Source organism: Cherax quadricarinatus, chromosome 27 (genome assembly GCF_038502225.1).
Source record: "Cherax quadricarinatus isolate ZL_2023a chromosome 27, ASM3850222v1, whole genome shotgun sequence".
NCBI classification, from domain to species: Eukaryota; Metazoa; Arthropoda; class Malacostraca; order Decapoda; family Parastacidae; genus Cherax; species Cherax quadricarinatus.
This window is the reverse complement of record NC_091318.1, coordinates 19,457,516-19,472,515: the sequence shown is the minus strand read 5'-3', so window position 1 is coordinate 19,472,515 and position 15,000 is coordinate 19,457,516. Positions and strand designations below refer to the sequence as shown.

The 15,000-nt window shown below is 40.7% G+C and overlaps 1 protein-coding gene across 3 annotated transcripts in view; it reads left to right on the top strand.

Moving 5' to 3' along the window:
* cic (Putative transcription factor capicua) overlaps window positions 1-15,000 on the top strand; it is a 653,343-nt gene that overhangs the window by 239,223 nt on the left and 399,120 nt on the right. Inside the window, exon 1 of one of the 3 annotated variants that reach the window (XM_070089072.1) lies at window positions 3,066-3,116. The exons of the other annotated variants lie outside the window; for them this stretch is intronic. The gene's annotated coding sequence lies outside the window, so the exon portion shown is untranslated. Of the gene's footprint in view, window positions 1-3,065; window positions 3,117-15,000 lie in introns of those variants that run through there. 3 annotated transcript variants of the gene reach the window in all.

Sequence of the window (15,000 nt, the reverse complement as noted above, 5' to 3'; positions counted from 1 at the left end):
ACCTGTATCATAATTAATCCACCTGTATCATGATTAATCCACCTGTATCATAATTAATCCACATGTATCATAATTAATCCACATGTATCATAATTAATCCACCTGTATCATAATTAATCCACATGTATCATAATTAATCCACCTGTATCATAATTAATCCACCTGTATCATAACTAATCAACCTGTATCATAACTAATCCACCTGTATCATAATTAATCCACCTGTATCATTAATCCACCTGTATCACAATTAATCCACCTGTATCATAATTAATCACAGTAAAATTGTGATACACGTGGAATAAGAACAGACCCGGTATAATTAATAGGTTAGAAATAAAAAAATAATAGTAATTCCATGAATAACTAAAAAAAATTATAATAAAAAAAAAAAAAAACGTGGTGCTAAACCAGTCAACTAATTCAGCACACACAACTGATTCACTTTATTTTTCATTCACATAATAAGTTCCAAGTTCTTTTTAAATGATCTGGTAAGTTGTGCTACATTTCTGGCTCTGTCGTGTCGAGTTTCTCTTGTGATTAACACCATCACAACGAATATAGGGTACAACCAGGGTATATATATATATATATATATATATATATATATATATATATATATATATATATATATATATATATATATATATATATATATATATATAAACACAAAGTGAAACAAGGGTGTATATATAGCAGAGAGAGATGTGTGTGGGACAGGAGTAGGCAGCAACGTTCCTAGTGAGTAATCATCAAAATTTCACCTGACGGTCGTGTCTTGGCGACCTAACATTAAATTGACTAGCACACACCTCGGAGATGGTAAACCTCCCGGGGCTCTGTACAACCTCAGTTCACACACTGAGTGTCCGTGGTTCGATCCCCGGTACGGGTGGAAACAGTGGAGCGTATTTCCTTAAGATACCTGCTGTCCCTGTTCACCTAGCAGTAAATAGGTACCTGGGTGTTAGCCGACTGGTGTAGGTCGCATCCTGGCGGCAAAATTAACCTAAGTTGCGCGAAATGCTCTGCATAACCAAGGATTTTCTATAAAATAAGTCAATGATGTCAGCTATGATCTGTTCAAGTTGTACCATATACTAGTAGAGATAAAGACTATTATTATTATTATTAACCTCACAATGAAGGCAGCGTCGCTGATCTAAGTTCTCTCCCATGGTAAGTCTGACTTCATTCTATTTCATCATGTGTTGTGGCTTCTCCTACGTATTACACAAGTATTGTTGACACTCAGTTCTGTTTGCGTATTTGTGTTCGCTGATTTTAGTATACAAAGCCCTGGTCGTGTAATAACACTCTGTACAGTGTAAAAGTTCCACCCCGACAACTAACTACATGATAACCACCTGGTGGTTCACAATTACACTCACTCACCCACTTACTATAAACACAGAAATACTAATCTTAATCTTAAAATAATGAATCCTAACTAGTCATAAGTTTGCCTATGATACTCCAGTATAGACACTGTATTGTGCTAAAACAAAAGCATTCACATTGGTAAACTTACAAATTATAATGTAGTCACTTAGCCTTAATACCATAATCTGTAAGGATTTAATGTTAAGAATTAATCTAAGTCTGCCCGAAATGCCTAGCCATGCTAGGTGTCCTAGTGGCCCCCTCTGTAATTAGTATTTTATAACATGTAAACCACACAATATCCAAATCCTGTAAACCCCACATTGTAACCCTTATAGAGAATAAACTTGATTTGATTTGATTTGATTATCCTATCACTATAGTGTTAGTTCCATTATCCTATCACTGTACAGTGTTAAATTCCATTATACTATCACTAAAGTGTTAAATTCCATTATGTTATCACTGTATAGTGTTAATTTCCATTATACTATCACTGCAAAGTATTAAATTTCATTATACTATCACTGCAAAGTATTAAATTTCATTATACTATCACTGTAAAGTGTTAAACTCCATTATGCTATCACTCTGAAGTGCTAAATTCCATTATGTTATCACTGTACAGTGTTAAATTCCATTATGCTATCACTATACAGTGTTAAATTCCATTATGCTATCACTATACAGTGTTAAATTCCATTATGCTATCACTATACAGTGTTAAATTCCATTATGCTATCACTATACAGTGTTAAATTCCATTATGCTATCACTATACAGTGTTAAATTCCATTATGCTATCACTATACAGTGTTAAATTCCATTATGCTATCACTATACAGTGTTAAATTCCATTACACTATCACTGACAGAGTACAGCGCTCTTTCTAAATATTAGAACCTTGATATTTTTAGGACGTTCATGAGTACTTCTGTGAGTTTCATTTTGTATTAACTCTAAGTATCTTAGTAATTTTCTCTAGCTAACATTAACACAGGCGCAGTTTAATCAGTTTAGGAACTTATATAGGCTATATACATCATTCTCACTGTTGTTACGTTAGCACCATAGTTAGGGTTGTAGACAGCAACGTTAGCACTATAATTAGGATTGTACACAGCAACAACTCTGAGGGCATTTAGCCTGTCTTTACATTTCTTATTTAGTTGTGGTATGATGGACTTACTGAAGGGTACGTCTACAAGATATATGTAAGATTTAACGTAGCTGATGTCTTCACCCTGCAGATAAATAGTGGGCATGTTGTTCGCGTGTTAATATGTTAAATCTTAGAAGATATGATGAGGCCTAGTCAGTTACTTATTGTATGAAGTTTGTAAAGCATGGTACTAATTTTTTGTGTGTCCTACTGTATGGATGATAATATCATGAGTGTAGTTTACCAGGTGGGTATGTTAGTAATATATTAACTATCATATGACCCAGAACATATCCCTGGTGTGTCAACAGTTAACCTCACTTCTAAAACCTTGACAGATGACAGAGAATAGGTACTCTGTTAGGCACTGCTCGTTTCTCTGTTAGACAGGTAAGTTAGCATACAGGTGATTATACCGCCACCAACCTTTGTTCTGGCTAATTCATCCAGGATAATTATGATAATTTTCTTCTCTTACCGAGGCTTCTCTTTGTTTATTTTCAGGTATGACGGCACTGATAGCCTTGCCCGGTGACGTCACGTCCCTCACTAGGCCGCTCTCATAAGGTATAAAGTTGCATACACTACATACCCATGTTGTTGTATTTACCTTCGAAGTCATGGTGTTGAATTACGTTGTAAATGAGTCCCGTTTTATCTTTTCTATCTAATTTCCTTCTTTCTGTCTGGTCTTTATAAAATGACTACGTCATTTTATTGCATTTAATAAGATTAGATGTAGGAGCAGTGTGCCGCCACTATTCTATTATGGGAATAAATGTTTCCGTGTCTTCTTCCATCATGTAAGGTAAGTGTCGTACATCAGGCAACACATCTATCGTACTCATGTGGAACGGCTCCAAAATGAGTTTATTAACAAGGGCAGCTTCAGAGGTTCAGTTCCAGCACGACCGGAGTTCCTCTTACTTGCCAAGTACATTTCTCTGTCCATTGTTTCTTTGCGTTGTTCAGAAAGTCTGCAACATTTTAGAAATTTTACGATCCGTTATCTTTACTTACAGAGGGCGCGCCTCTCCCTTTGTAAAAATCACTTTGTGGTTGTTGGTGATGGAAGGTGTGAGGAACATACCTCTAGTGCCACTGAGCTCATCCACTCAGAGTACTGGCTCACCTCCATCTTAATATTGTCTTCCCAGCATATTTCAGTAAGATCACTATGTATCTGATCTCAGTTGATGTTCTTGTTGTTAAAAATAACTTTGTTGAACAAACCCTCATGACTGAGTGTATTTTGTTAATTAGAAGCAGTGAGTTTGCAGGTCTGAACTACATATTATGTCGTCTGAGTTTAGTCTTCTACACTCCCTACCACAGTAAAAGAGGTAGCTGGACGGATACCTAAAGTCAGTACCTGACCAGCCGGGCTGTGGTTTATATGTCGGTTTACGTACGGCCAGCAGTAACAGCATGGTTAATCAGGTCCTGATTCACCGCAAGGCCTGGTCATGGACCGGGCCGCAGGGGCGTTGACCCTTGAAACACCCTTCAGGTATATTCCAGGTCTTCATTATTACTGAATACAAGAACAAGAATGTCTTCTAGTCTAGACAGCTCACCTATCATGTTCACCTGTCATGTTCACCTGTCATGTTCACCTGTCATGTTCACCTGTCATGTTCACCTGTCATGTTCAGCTGGCCTGAAACTTTTGTATTTAGCTTTGTCATACACTTGTGTGAGTTAAGGCGCTCAGAACCAGTCATCAGAGAATTTCTGATAGTTCGTTGTTGATTTTGTCTCAATTAATTATATGACTGATGTTAAATTTACTGAACATCTATTCATGTTGGCTATTTAGGTTTGTACTCCAACGAGAAGAATAGAAGATAACAAACTGCCGATACATTCTTAACTTTTAGGAAGACAGAATTAATTAGGTGAAGGGAGCAGACGGGCGATGGAGAAGAATTATTGAGCACAGTAAGGGATGTTGGGGAAAAACTTGCGAATGTGAATGGTGAGACTTGGACCTGCCTCGCATGGGCCAGTAGGCCTGCTGCAGTGTTCCTTCTTATGTTATCTTATGTAAGGGCGTATGGAAGAAACTGGGAAACAAGGTAATAGGGAAAAAACTAGGGAACAAAGGAAGAAATTAGGGAACAAAGTAAGCGAGGAAGGAGAAACTAGGGAACAAAGTAAGAAAGAAAATGAGCAATATTTCGGCCGTAATAAAAGGAACTCGACTCGCTAATTAGTGTGATGGTCCACCTTTGAAGTTAGTGTTCTCTGTTGTGAAGGTTCCTCACACCTCCTGACCTAATGACATGTTCACCTAGTGACCTGTTCACCCTACGACCTACTGACCTGCCCATCTGACGACCTACTGACCTGACATAAGAACAGGCCTACTGGCCCATGCGAGGCAAGTCCAAGTCTCCCACCGGCTTAAGCCAATGATCCAACCTAGTCAGGTCATGTCACATTCACTTTTAAGGAAAGAACACGGCAACTGACCTAGTAGCACAAGCTAATCAGGTCCAACTCACACCCACCCACACCCACTCATGTATTTATCTAACCTATTTTTAAAACTACACAACGTTTTAGCCTCTATAACTGTACTCGGGAGTTTGTTCTGCTCATCCACAACTCCATAACCAAACCAGTGCTTTCCTATATCCTTCCTGAATATGAATTTTTCCAACTTAAAAACATTGCTACGAGTCCTATCTAGGCTAGATATTTTCAGCACGTTATTTACATCCCCTTTATTTATTCCTGTCTTCCATTTATACACCTCGATCATATCCCCCCTAATTCTACGCCTTTCTAAAGAGTGCAGATTCAGGGCCCTCAGTCTATCCTCATAGGGAAGATTTCTGATACATGGGATCAACTTTGTCATCCTCGTTTGTATGTTTTCCAGAGTATTTATATGCATTCTGTAATACGGTGACCAAAACTGAGCAGCATAATCTAAATGAGGCTTAACCAAGGATATATAGAGTTGAAGAACAACCTGGGGACTCCTATTATTTATGCTTCTTGATATAAACCTAGTGACCTGTTCACCTGACGACCTACTGACCTGACGACCTGCCCACCTGACGACCTACTGACCTGACGACCTGCCCACCTGACAACCTACTGACCTGACGACATGTTCACCTAGTGACCTGTTTACCTGACGACCTACTGACCTGACGACCTCTTCATCTGACGACATGTTCACCTATTGACCTGCTCACCTGACGACCTACTGACCTGCTCACCTGACGACCTACTGACCTGGCGACATGTTCATCTCACGACTTACTGACCTGACGACCTGTTCACCTGACGACCTACCGACCTGCTGACCTGGCGGCCTACTGACCTGTTGACCTGTTCACCTGACGACCTACTATCCTGTTCACCTGACGACCTATTCACCTGATAGCCTACTGACCTGACGACCTGTTCACCTGCTGACCTGACGACCTGTTCACTTGACGACCTACTCACCTGGCGATCTGTTCACGTGGCGACCTACTGACTTGACGACCTGTTTACCTGACGGCCTACGGACCTGCTCACCTGACGACCTGTTTACTTCACGATCTACTGACCTGGCGACCTGCACCTTACGACCTGCCCACCTCACGACCTGTATGTGCAACAATTGGGTATCATTATTGATGGAACGTTTCGCCTACGCAGTAGGCTTCCTGAGATACAGAACCAGCGATGATAATGAAATGAAGATATAATTAATGTGACATTTTATTGTGGCAACGTTTCGCTCTCCAGGAGCTTTGTCAAGCTGTTACAACAACTGCTATTTCTACCATAATAGTATATATATATATATATATATATATATATATATATATATATATATATATATATATATTCAACAAGGCGGCCGTCTCCCACCGAGGCAGGGTGACCCAAAAAAAAAGAAAGAAAGTCCCTAAAAAGAAAATACTTTCATCATCATTCAACACTTTCACCACACTCACACATTATCACTGTTTTTGCAGAGGTGCTCAGAATACAACAGTTTAGAAACATATACATATAAAGATACATAACATATCCCTCCAAACTGCCAATATCCCAAACCCCTCCTTTAAAGTGCAGGCATTGTACTTCCCATTTCCAGGACTCAAGTCCGACTATATGAAAATAACCGGTTTCCCTGAATCCCTTCACTAAATATTACCCTGCTCACACTCCAACAGATCGTCAGGCCCCAAGTATCATTCGTCTCCATTCACTCCTATCTAACACGCTCATGCACGCTTGCTGGAAGTCCAAGCCCCTCGCCCACAAAACCTCCTTTACCCCCTCTTTCCAACCCTTTCGAGGACGACCCGTACCCCTCCTTCCTTCCCCTATAGATTTATATGCTTTCCATGTCATTCTACTTTGATCCATTCTCTCTAAATGACCAAACCACCTCAACAACCCCTCTTCTACCCTCTGACTAATGCTTTTATTAACTCCACACCTTCTCCTAATTTCCACACCCCGAATTTTCTGCATAATATTTACACCACACATTGCCCTTAGACAGGACATCTCCACTGCCTCCAACCGTCTCCTCGCTGCTGCATTTACCACCCAAGCTTCACATCCATATAAGAGTGTTGGTACTACTATACTTTCATACATTCCCTTCTTTGCCTCCATAGATAACGTTTTTTGACTCCACATATACCTCAATGCACCACTCACCTTTTTTCCCTCATCAATTCTATGATTAACCTCATCCTTCATAAATCCATCCGCCGACACGTCAACTCCCAAGTATCTGAAAACATTCACTTCTTCCATACTCCTCCTCCCCAATTTGATATCCAATTTTTCTTTATCTAAATCATTTGATACCCTCATCACCTTACTCTTTTCTATGTTCACTTTCAACTTTCTACCTTTACACACATTCTCAAACTCATCCACTAACCTTTGCAATTTTTCTTTAGAATCTCCCATAAAGCACAGTATCATCAGCAAAAAGTAACTGTGTCAATTCCCATTTTGAATTTGATTCCCCATAATTTAATCCCACTCCTCTCCCGAACACCCTAGCATTTACTTCTTTTACAACCCCATCTATAAATATATTAAACAACCATGGTGACATTACACATCCCTGTCTAAGACCTACTTTTACCGGGAAGTATTTTCCCTCTCTTCTACACACCCTAACCTGAGCCTCACTATCCTCATAAAAACTCTTAACAGCATTTAGTGACTTAACACCTATTCCATATACTTGCAACTTCTGCCACATTGCTCCTCTATCCACTCTATCATATGCCTTTTCTAAATCCATAAATGCAATAAAAACTTCCCTACCTTTATCGAAATACTGTTCATATATATGCTTCAATGTAAACACTTGATCTACACATCCCCTACCTACTCTGAAACCTCCTTACTCATCCGCAATCCTACATTCTGTCTTACCTCTAATTCTTTCAATTATAACCCTGCCGTATACTTTTCCTGGTATACTCAGTAAACTTATTCCTCTATAATTTTTACAATCTCTGTTGTCCCCTTTCCCTTTATATAAAGGGACTATACATGCTCTCCTCCAATCCCTAGGTACCTTCCCCTCTTTCATACATTTATTAAACAAAAGTACCAACCACTCCAACACTATATCCCTCCCTGCTTTTAACATTTCTGTCATGATCCCATCAGTTCCAGCTGCTTTACCCCCTTTCATTCTACGTAATGCCTCACGTACCTCCCCCACACTTACATTCTGCTCTTCTTCACTCCTAAAAGATGGTATACCTCCCTGGCCAGTGCATGAAATTACCGCCTCCCTTTCTTTCTCAACATTTAAAAGTTCCTCAAAATATTCTCGCCATCTACCTAATACCTCCCTTTCCCCATCTACTAATTCCCCTACTCTGTTTTTAAGTGATAAATCCATACTTTCCCTAGGCTTTCTTAACTTGTTTAGCTCACTCCAAAAAATTTTCTTATTTTCATTAAAATTTCTTGACAGTGCCTCTCCCACTCTTTCATCTGCTCTCCTTTTGCACTCTCTCACCACTCTCTTCACCTTTCTTTTACTCTCCATATACTCTGCTCTTCTTATAACACTTCTGCTTTGTAAAAACCTCTCTTAAGCTATCTTTTTCTCTTTTATCACACCCTTTACTTCATCATTCCACCAGTCACTCCTCTTTCCTCCTGCCCCCACCCTCCTATAACCACAAACTTCTGCCCCACATTCTAATACTGCATTTTTAAAACTATTCCAACCCTCTTCAACCCCCCCCCCCACTATTCATCTTTGCACTAGCCCACCTTTCTGCCAATAGTCGCTTATATCTCACCCGAACTTCCTCCTCCCTTAGTTTATACACTTTCACCTCCCTCTTACTTGTTGTTGCCACCTTCCTCTTTTCCCATCTACCTCTTACTCTAACTGTAGCTACAACTAAATAATGATCCGATATATCAGTTGCCCCTCTATAAACATGTACATCCTGGAGCCTACCCATCCACCTTTTATCTACCAATACATAATCTAACAAACTACTTTCATTACGTGCTACATCATACCTTGTATATTTATTTATCCTCTTTTTCATAAAATATGTATTACTTATTACCAAATTTCTTTCTACACATAGCTCAATTAAAGGCTCCCCATTTACATTTACCCCTGGCACCCCAAATTTACCTACTACTCCCTCCATAACATTTTTACCCACTTTAGCATTGAAATCCCCAACCACCATTACTCTCACACTTGATTCAAAACTCCCCACGCATTCACTCAACATTTCCCAGAATCTCTCTCTCTCCTCTACACTTCTCTCTTCTCCAGGTGCATACACGCTTACTATAACCCACTTTTCACATCCAATCTTTATTTTACTTCACATAATCCTTGAATTTATACATTTATAGTCCTTCTTTTCCTGCCATAGCTTATCCTTCAACATTATTGCTACTCCTTCTTTAGCTCTAACTCTATTTGAAACCCCTGACCTAATCCCATTTATTCCTCTCCACTGAAACTCTCCCACCCCCTTCAGCTTTGTTTCACTTAAAGCCAGGACATCCAACCTCTCATTCATAACATCCACAATCATCTCTTTCTTATCATTTGCACAACATCCACGCGCATTCAGACTTCCCACTTTGACAATTTTCTTCTTATTCTTTTTAGTAATCTGTACAGGAAAAGGGGTTACTAGCCCATTGTTCCCGGCATTTTAGTTGACTTTTACAACACGCATGGCTTACTGAGGAAAGATTCTTATTCCACTTCCCCATGGATATAAAAGGAAAAGTAATAAGACCAAGAACTATTAAGATAAAATCAAAGAAAACTCAGATGAGTGTGTATAAATAAACGTGTACATGTATGTGTAGTGTGACCTAAGTGTAAGTAGAAGTAGCAAGACGTACCTGTAATCTTGCATATTTATGAGACAGACAAAAGACACCAGCAATCCTACCATCATGTAAAACAATTACAGGCTTTCGTTTTACACTCACTTGGCAGGACGGTAGTACCTCCCTGGGTGGTTGCTGTCTACCAACCTACTACCTACATATATATATATATATAATATATATATATATATAAATATATATATATATATATATATATATATATATATATATATATATATATATATATATATGCAAATAATCACAGACAGGCGATCTTAATTACGCAAGACAAGCCACGAGGGGGGGGAGGGGATCTTTACCTCAAGTACTTTCACACTTGTCAGTGCGTCATCAGGAACTATGCAATGTTGCAAGAGAGCAACTAAAGCAGGGAGAGTTCTCAGATCAGCGTAGTGCGGATGTGTCACCGGCCACGGTTACCCTTAGAAGTCACGAAAGCGCTTGGAATTTCGCAATCTTTCACGGTGGTTGTTTTGCGCATATATATATATATATATATATATATATATATATATATATATATATATATATATATATATATATATATATATATATATATAATAGCTGACTAACATTTCCATCATGACTGTTGTGGGTCGCGTGCTGGAGAACCGACCCAAGAACTTCAACGAAAAATAAGCCAGACACCGGCTTTTTGTGTGATATCCTGGTTTAGTAACCCTTCAGGGTTGATAACCCAAAGAAAGTCTTTTCTATATATCACCTTTTTGGTCTACTGGAGCAACGAGGGACTGATTACCTCAAACTCCTCTTCTTCCATCGTTCTTCCTTGTATTGGACTGAAGAAGCCACTGGCTGGCAAAACGTTTCCACAATAAAGATTCCCAAATGTTGCACAAATGTCTCATTCTTCAAATTGTCGATTTTCTAAACTATTGACATCACAATGTTATGTACTCACCAAAGTGTGTTTGCCGGGGTCGAGGCACCGCCTTCTACACTATTTTCATTGGCTTGCGCTAGTGGGTCTGATGTGGAGCTCAATCCTTTGTAAGTGGATGTGACTTGGACCTGACTGGCTTCGGCCAATAGCTTGGGCCAGTAGGTAACTTGGACCTGCTTAGAATGGGCCGGTAGGCCTTCTGCCGTGCTTCTTCTTTCTTATGTTCTCATTATTGGCCTTTTGTACCTACTCTTGAAGCTGTGTAATGAGGTTTGCCTCCACTATTTCCTCAGCCAACTCGTTTCACTTTGCAACCATCCTGAGACTATGACAGTTCTTTCTAACGTTCCTCTGACTTATCATTTTCAACATCATCCTGGGAGAATGAGAAAGAGAGAGAGAGAGAGAGAGAGAGAGAGAGAGAGAGAGAGAGAGAGAGAGAGAGAGAGAGAGAGAGAGCATGTGGTGGTGAGAGTAGTGGTATTCCGTCCATGCATGACCGCTTGGAACCCCTCCCTTTAAGGTCGACGGGTCCCTGGAGTGGGAGGGGTGATGGAGGGGGAGTCCCTGGTGGGAGAGGGAGTGATGGTGTCCCTGGCGTGGGAGGGGTTATGAAGGGGAAGTCCCTGGTTTGAGAGGGGGTGATGGTATCCCTGGCGTGGGAGGGGTGATGGAAGAGTCCCTGGTGGGAGAGGGAGTGATGGTGTCCCTGGCGTAGGAGGAGTTATGGAGGGGAAGTCCCTGGTGTGAGAGGGGGTGATGGTGTCCCTGGCGTGAGAGGGGTAAACGAGGGGAAGCCCCTGGTGTGAGAGGGAGTGATGGTGTCCCTAGCGTGGGAGGGGTTATGAAGGGGAAGTCCTTGGTGTGAGAGGGGGTGATGGTGTCCCTGGCGTGAGAGGGGTAAACGAGGGGAGGGGGAATCCCTGGCATGTAGAAGGGATAGTCTCACTGTGGGAAAGTGAGGGAAGAGATCCATAGCTTTGGAAGGGATCCCTGGAGTGGGAGGGATGTGCATGGCCTGGGGGACTGAGGGATTGTTGGGGGGTGTTGAGGGAGTGTTGGGGTATGACGTCAGGTCTCACCTCCAACACTACATTCCTGGGCATGTGGGGGCTAGTCTGCTCTCCGCCATCACGTGTGGTGCCCACTAGTCTGCTGAGGTTGGGCAGGCTGGCCAAGGGTTATACCCAGCGGGGAGAGGTTGCACGGGGTGGGGAGGGGTTAAGGGACAGCTCTCAATATTTTGCTTCAAAATCATTATATATATATATATATATATATATATATATATATATATATATGTATATATATATATATATATATATATATATATATATATATATATATATATATATATATATATATATATATATATATTATTATTATTATCACACCGGCCGATTCCCACCAAGGCAGGGTGGCCCGAAAAAGAAAAACTTTCACCATCATTCACTCCATCACTGTCTTGCCAGAAGGGTGCTTTACACTACAGTTTTTAAACTGCAACATTAACACCCCTCCTTCAGAGTGCAGGCACTGTACTTCCCATCTCCAGGACTCAAGTCCGGCCTGCCGGTTTCCCTGAATCCCTTCATAAATGTTACTTTGCTCACACTCCAACAGCACGTCAAGTATTAAAAACCATTTGTCTCCATTCACTCCTATCAAACACGCTCACGCATGCCTGCTGGAAGTCCAAGCCCCTCGCACACAAAACCTCCTTTACCCCCTCCCTCCAACCCTTCCTAGGCCGACCCCTACCCCGCCTTCCTTCCACTACAGACTGATACACTCTTGAAGTCATTCTGTTTCGCTCCATTCTCTCTACATGTCCGAACCACCTCAACAACCCTTCCTCAGCCCTCTGGACAACAGTTTTGGTAATCCCGCACCTCCTCCTAACTTCCAAACTACGAATTCTCTGCATTATATTCACACCACACATTGCCCTCAGACATGACATCTCCACTGCCTCCAGCCTTCTCCTCGCTGCAACATTCATCACCCACGCTTCACACCCATATAAGAGCGTTGGTAAAACTATACTCTCATACATTCCCCTCTTTGCCTCCAAGGACAAAGTTCTTTGTCTCCACAGACTCCTAAGTGCACCACTCACTCTTTTTCCCTCATCAATTCTATGATTCACCTCATCTTTCATAGACCCATCCGCTGACACGTCCACTCCCAAATATCTGAATACGTTCACCTCCTCCATACTCTCTCCCTCCAATCTGATATTCAATCTTTCATCACCTAATCTTTTTGTTATCCTCATAACCTTACTCTTTCCTGTATTCACCTTTAATTTTCTTCTTTTGCACACCCTACCAAATTCATCCACCAATCTCTGCAACTTCTCTTCAGAATCTCCCAAGAGCACAGTGTCATCAGCAAAGAGCAGCTGTGACAACTCCCACTTTGTGTGTGATTCTTTATCTTTTAACTCCACGCCTCTTGCCAAGACCCTCGCATTTACTTCTCTTACAACCCCATCTATAAATATATTAAACAACCACGGTGACATCACACATCCTTGTCTAAGGCCTACTTTTACTGGGAAAAAATTTCCCTCTTTCCTACATACTCTAACTTGAGCCTCACTATCCTCGTAAAAACTCTTCACTGCTTTCAGTAACCTACCTCCTACACCATACACTTGCAACATCTGCCACATTGCCCCCCTATCCACCCTGTCATACGCCTTTTCCAAATCCATAAATGCCACAAAGACCTCTTTAGCCTTATCTAAATACTGTTCACTTATATGTTTCACTGTAAACACCTGGTCCACACACCCCCTACCTTTCCTAAAGCCTCCTTGTTCATCTGCTATCCTATTCTCCGTCTTACTCTTAATTCTTTCAATTATAACTCTACCATACACTTTACCAGGTACACTCAACAGACTTATCCCCCTATAATTTTTGCACTCTCTTTTATCCCCTTTGCCTTTATACAAAGGAACTATGCATGCTCTCTGCCAATCCCTAGGTACCTTACCCTCTTCCATACATTTATTAAATAATTGCACCAACCACTCCAAAACTATATCCCCACCTGCTTTTAACATTTCTATCTTTATCCCATCAATCCCGGCTGCCTTACCCCCTTTCATTTTACCTACTGCCTCACGAACTTCCCCCACACTCACAACTGGCTCTTCCTCACTCCTACAAGATGTTATTCCTCCTTGCCCTATACACGAAATCACAGCTTCCCTATCTTCATCAACATTTAACAATTCCTCAAAATATTCCTTCCATCTTCCCAATACCTCTAACTCTCCATTTAATAACTCTCCTCTCCTATTTTTAACTGACAAATCCATTTGTTCTCTAGGCTTTCTTAACTTGTTAATCTCACTCCAAAACTTTTTCTTATTTTCAACAAAATTTGTTGATAACATCTCACCCACTCTCTCATTTGCTCTCTTTTTACATTGCTTCACCACTCTCTTAACTTCTCTCTTTTTCTCCATATACTCTTCCCTCCTTGCATCACTTCTACTTTGTAAAAACTTCTCATATGCTAACTTTTTCTCCCTTACTACTCTCTTTACATCATCATTCCACCAATCGCTCCTCTTCCCTCCTGCACCCACTTTCCTGTAACCACAAACTTCTGCTGAACACTCTAACACTACATTTTTAAACCTACCCCATACCTCTTCGACCCCATTGCCTATGCTCTCATTAGCCCATCTATCCTCCAATAGCTGTTTATATCTTACCCTAACTGCCTCCTCTTTTAGTTTATAAACCTTCACCTCTCTCTTCCCTGATGCTTCTATTCTCCTTGTATCCCATCTACCTTTTACTCTCAGTGTAGCTACAACTAGAAAGTGATCTGATATATCTGTGGCCCCTCTATAAACATGTACATCCTGAAGTCTACTCAACAGTCTTTTATCTACCAATACATAATCCAACAAACTACTGTCATTTCGCCCTACATCATATCGTGTATACTTATTTATCCTCTTTTTCTTAAAATATGTATTACCTATAACTAAGCCCCTTTCTATACAAAGTTCAATCAAAGGGCTCCCATTATCATTTACACCTGGCACCCCAAACTTACCTACCACACCCTCTCTAAAAGTTTCTCCTACTTTAGCATTCAAGTCCCCTACCACAATTACTCTCTCAC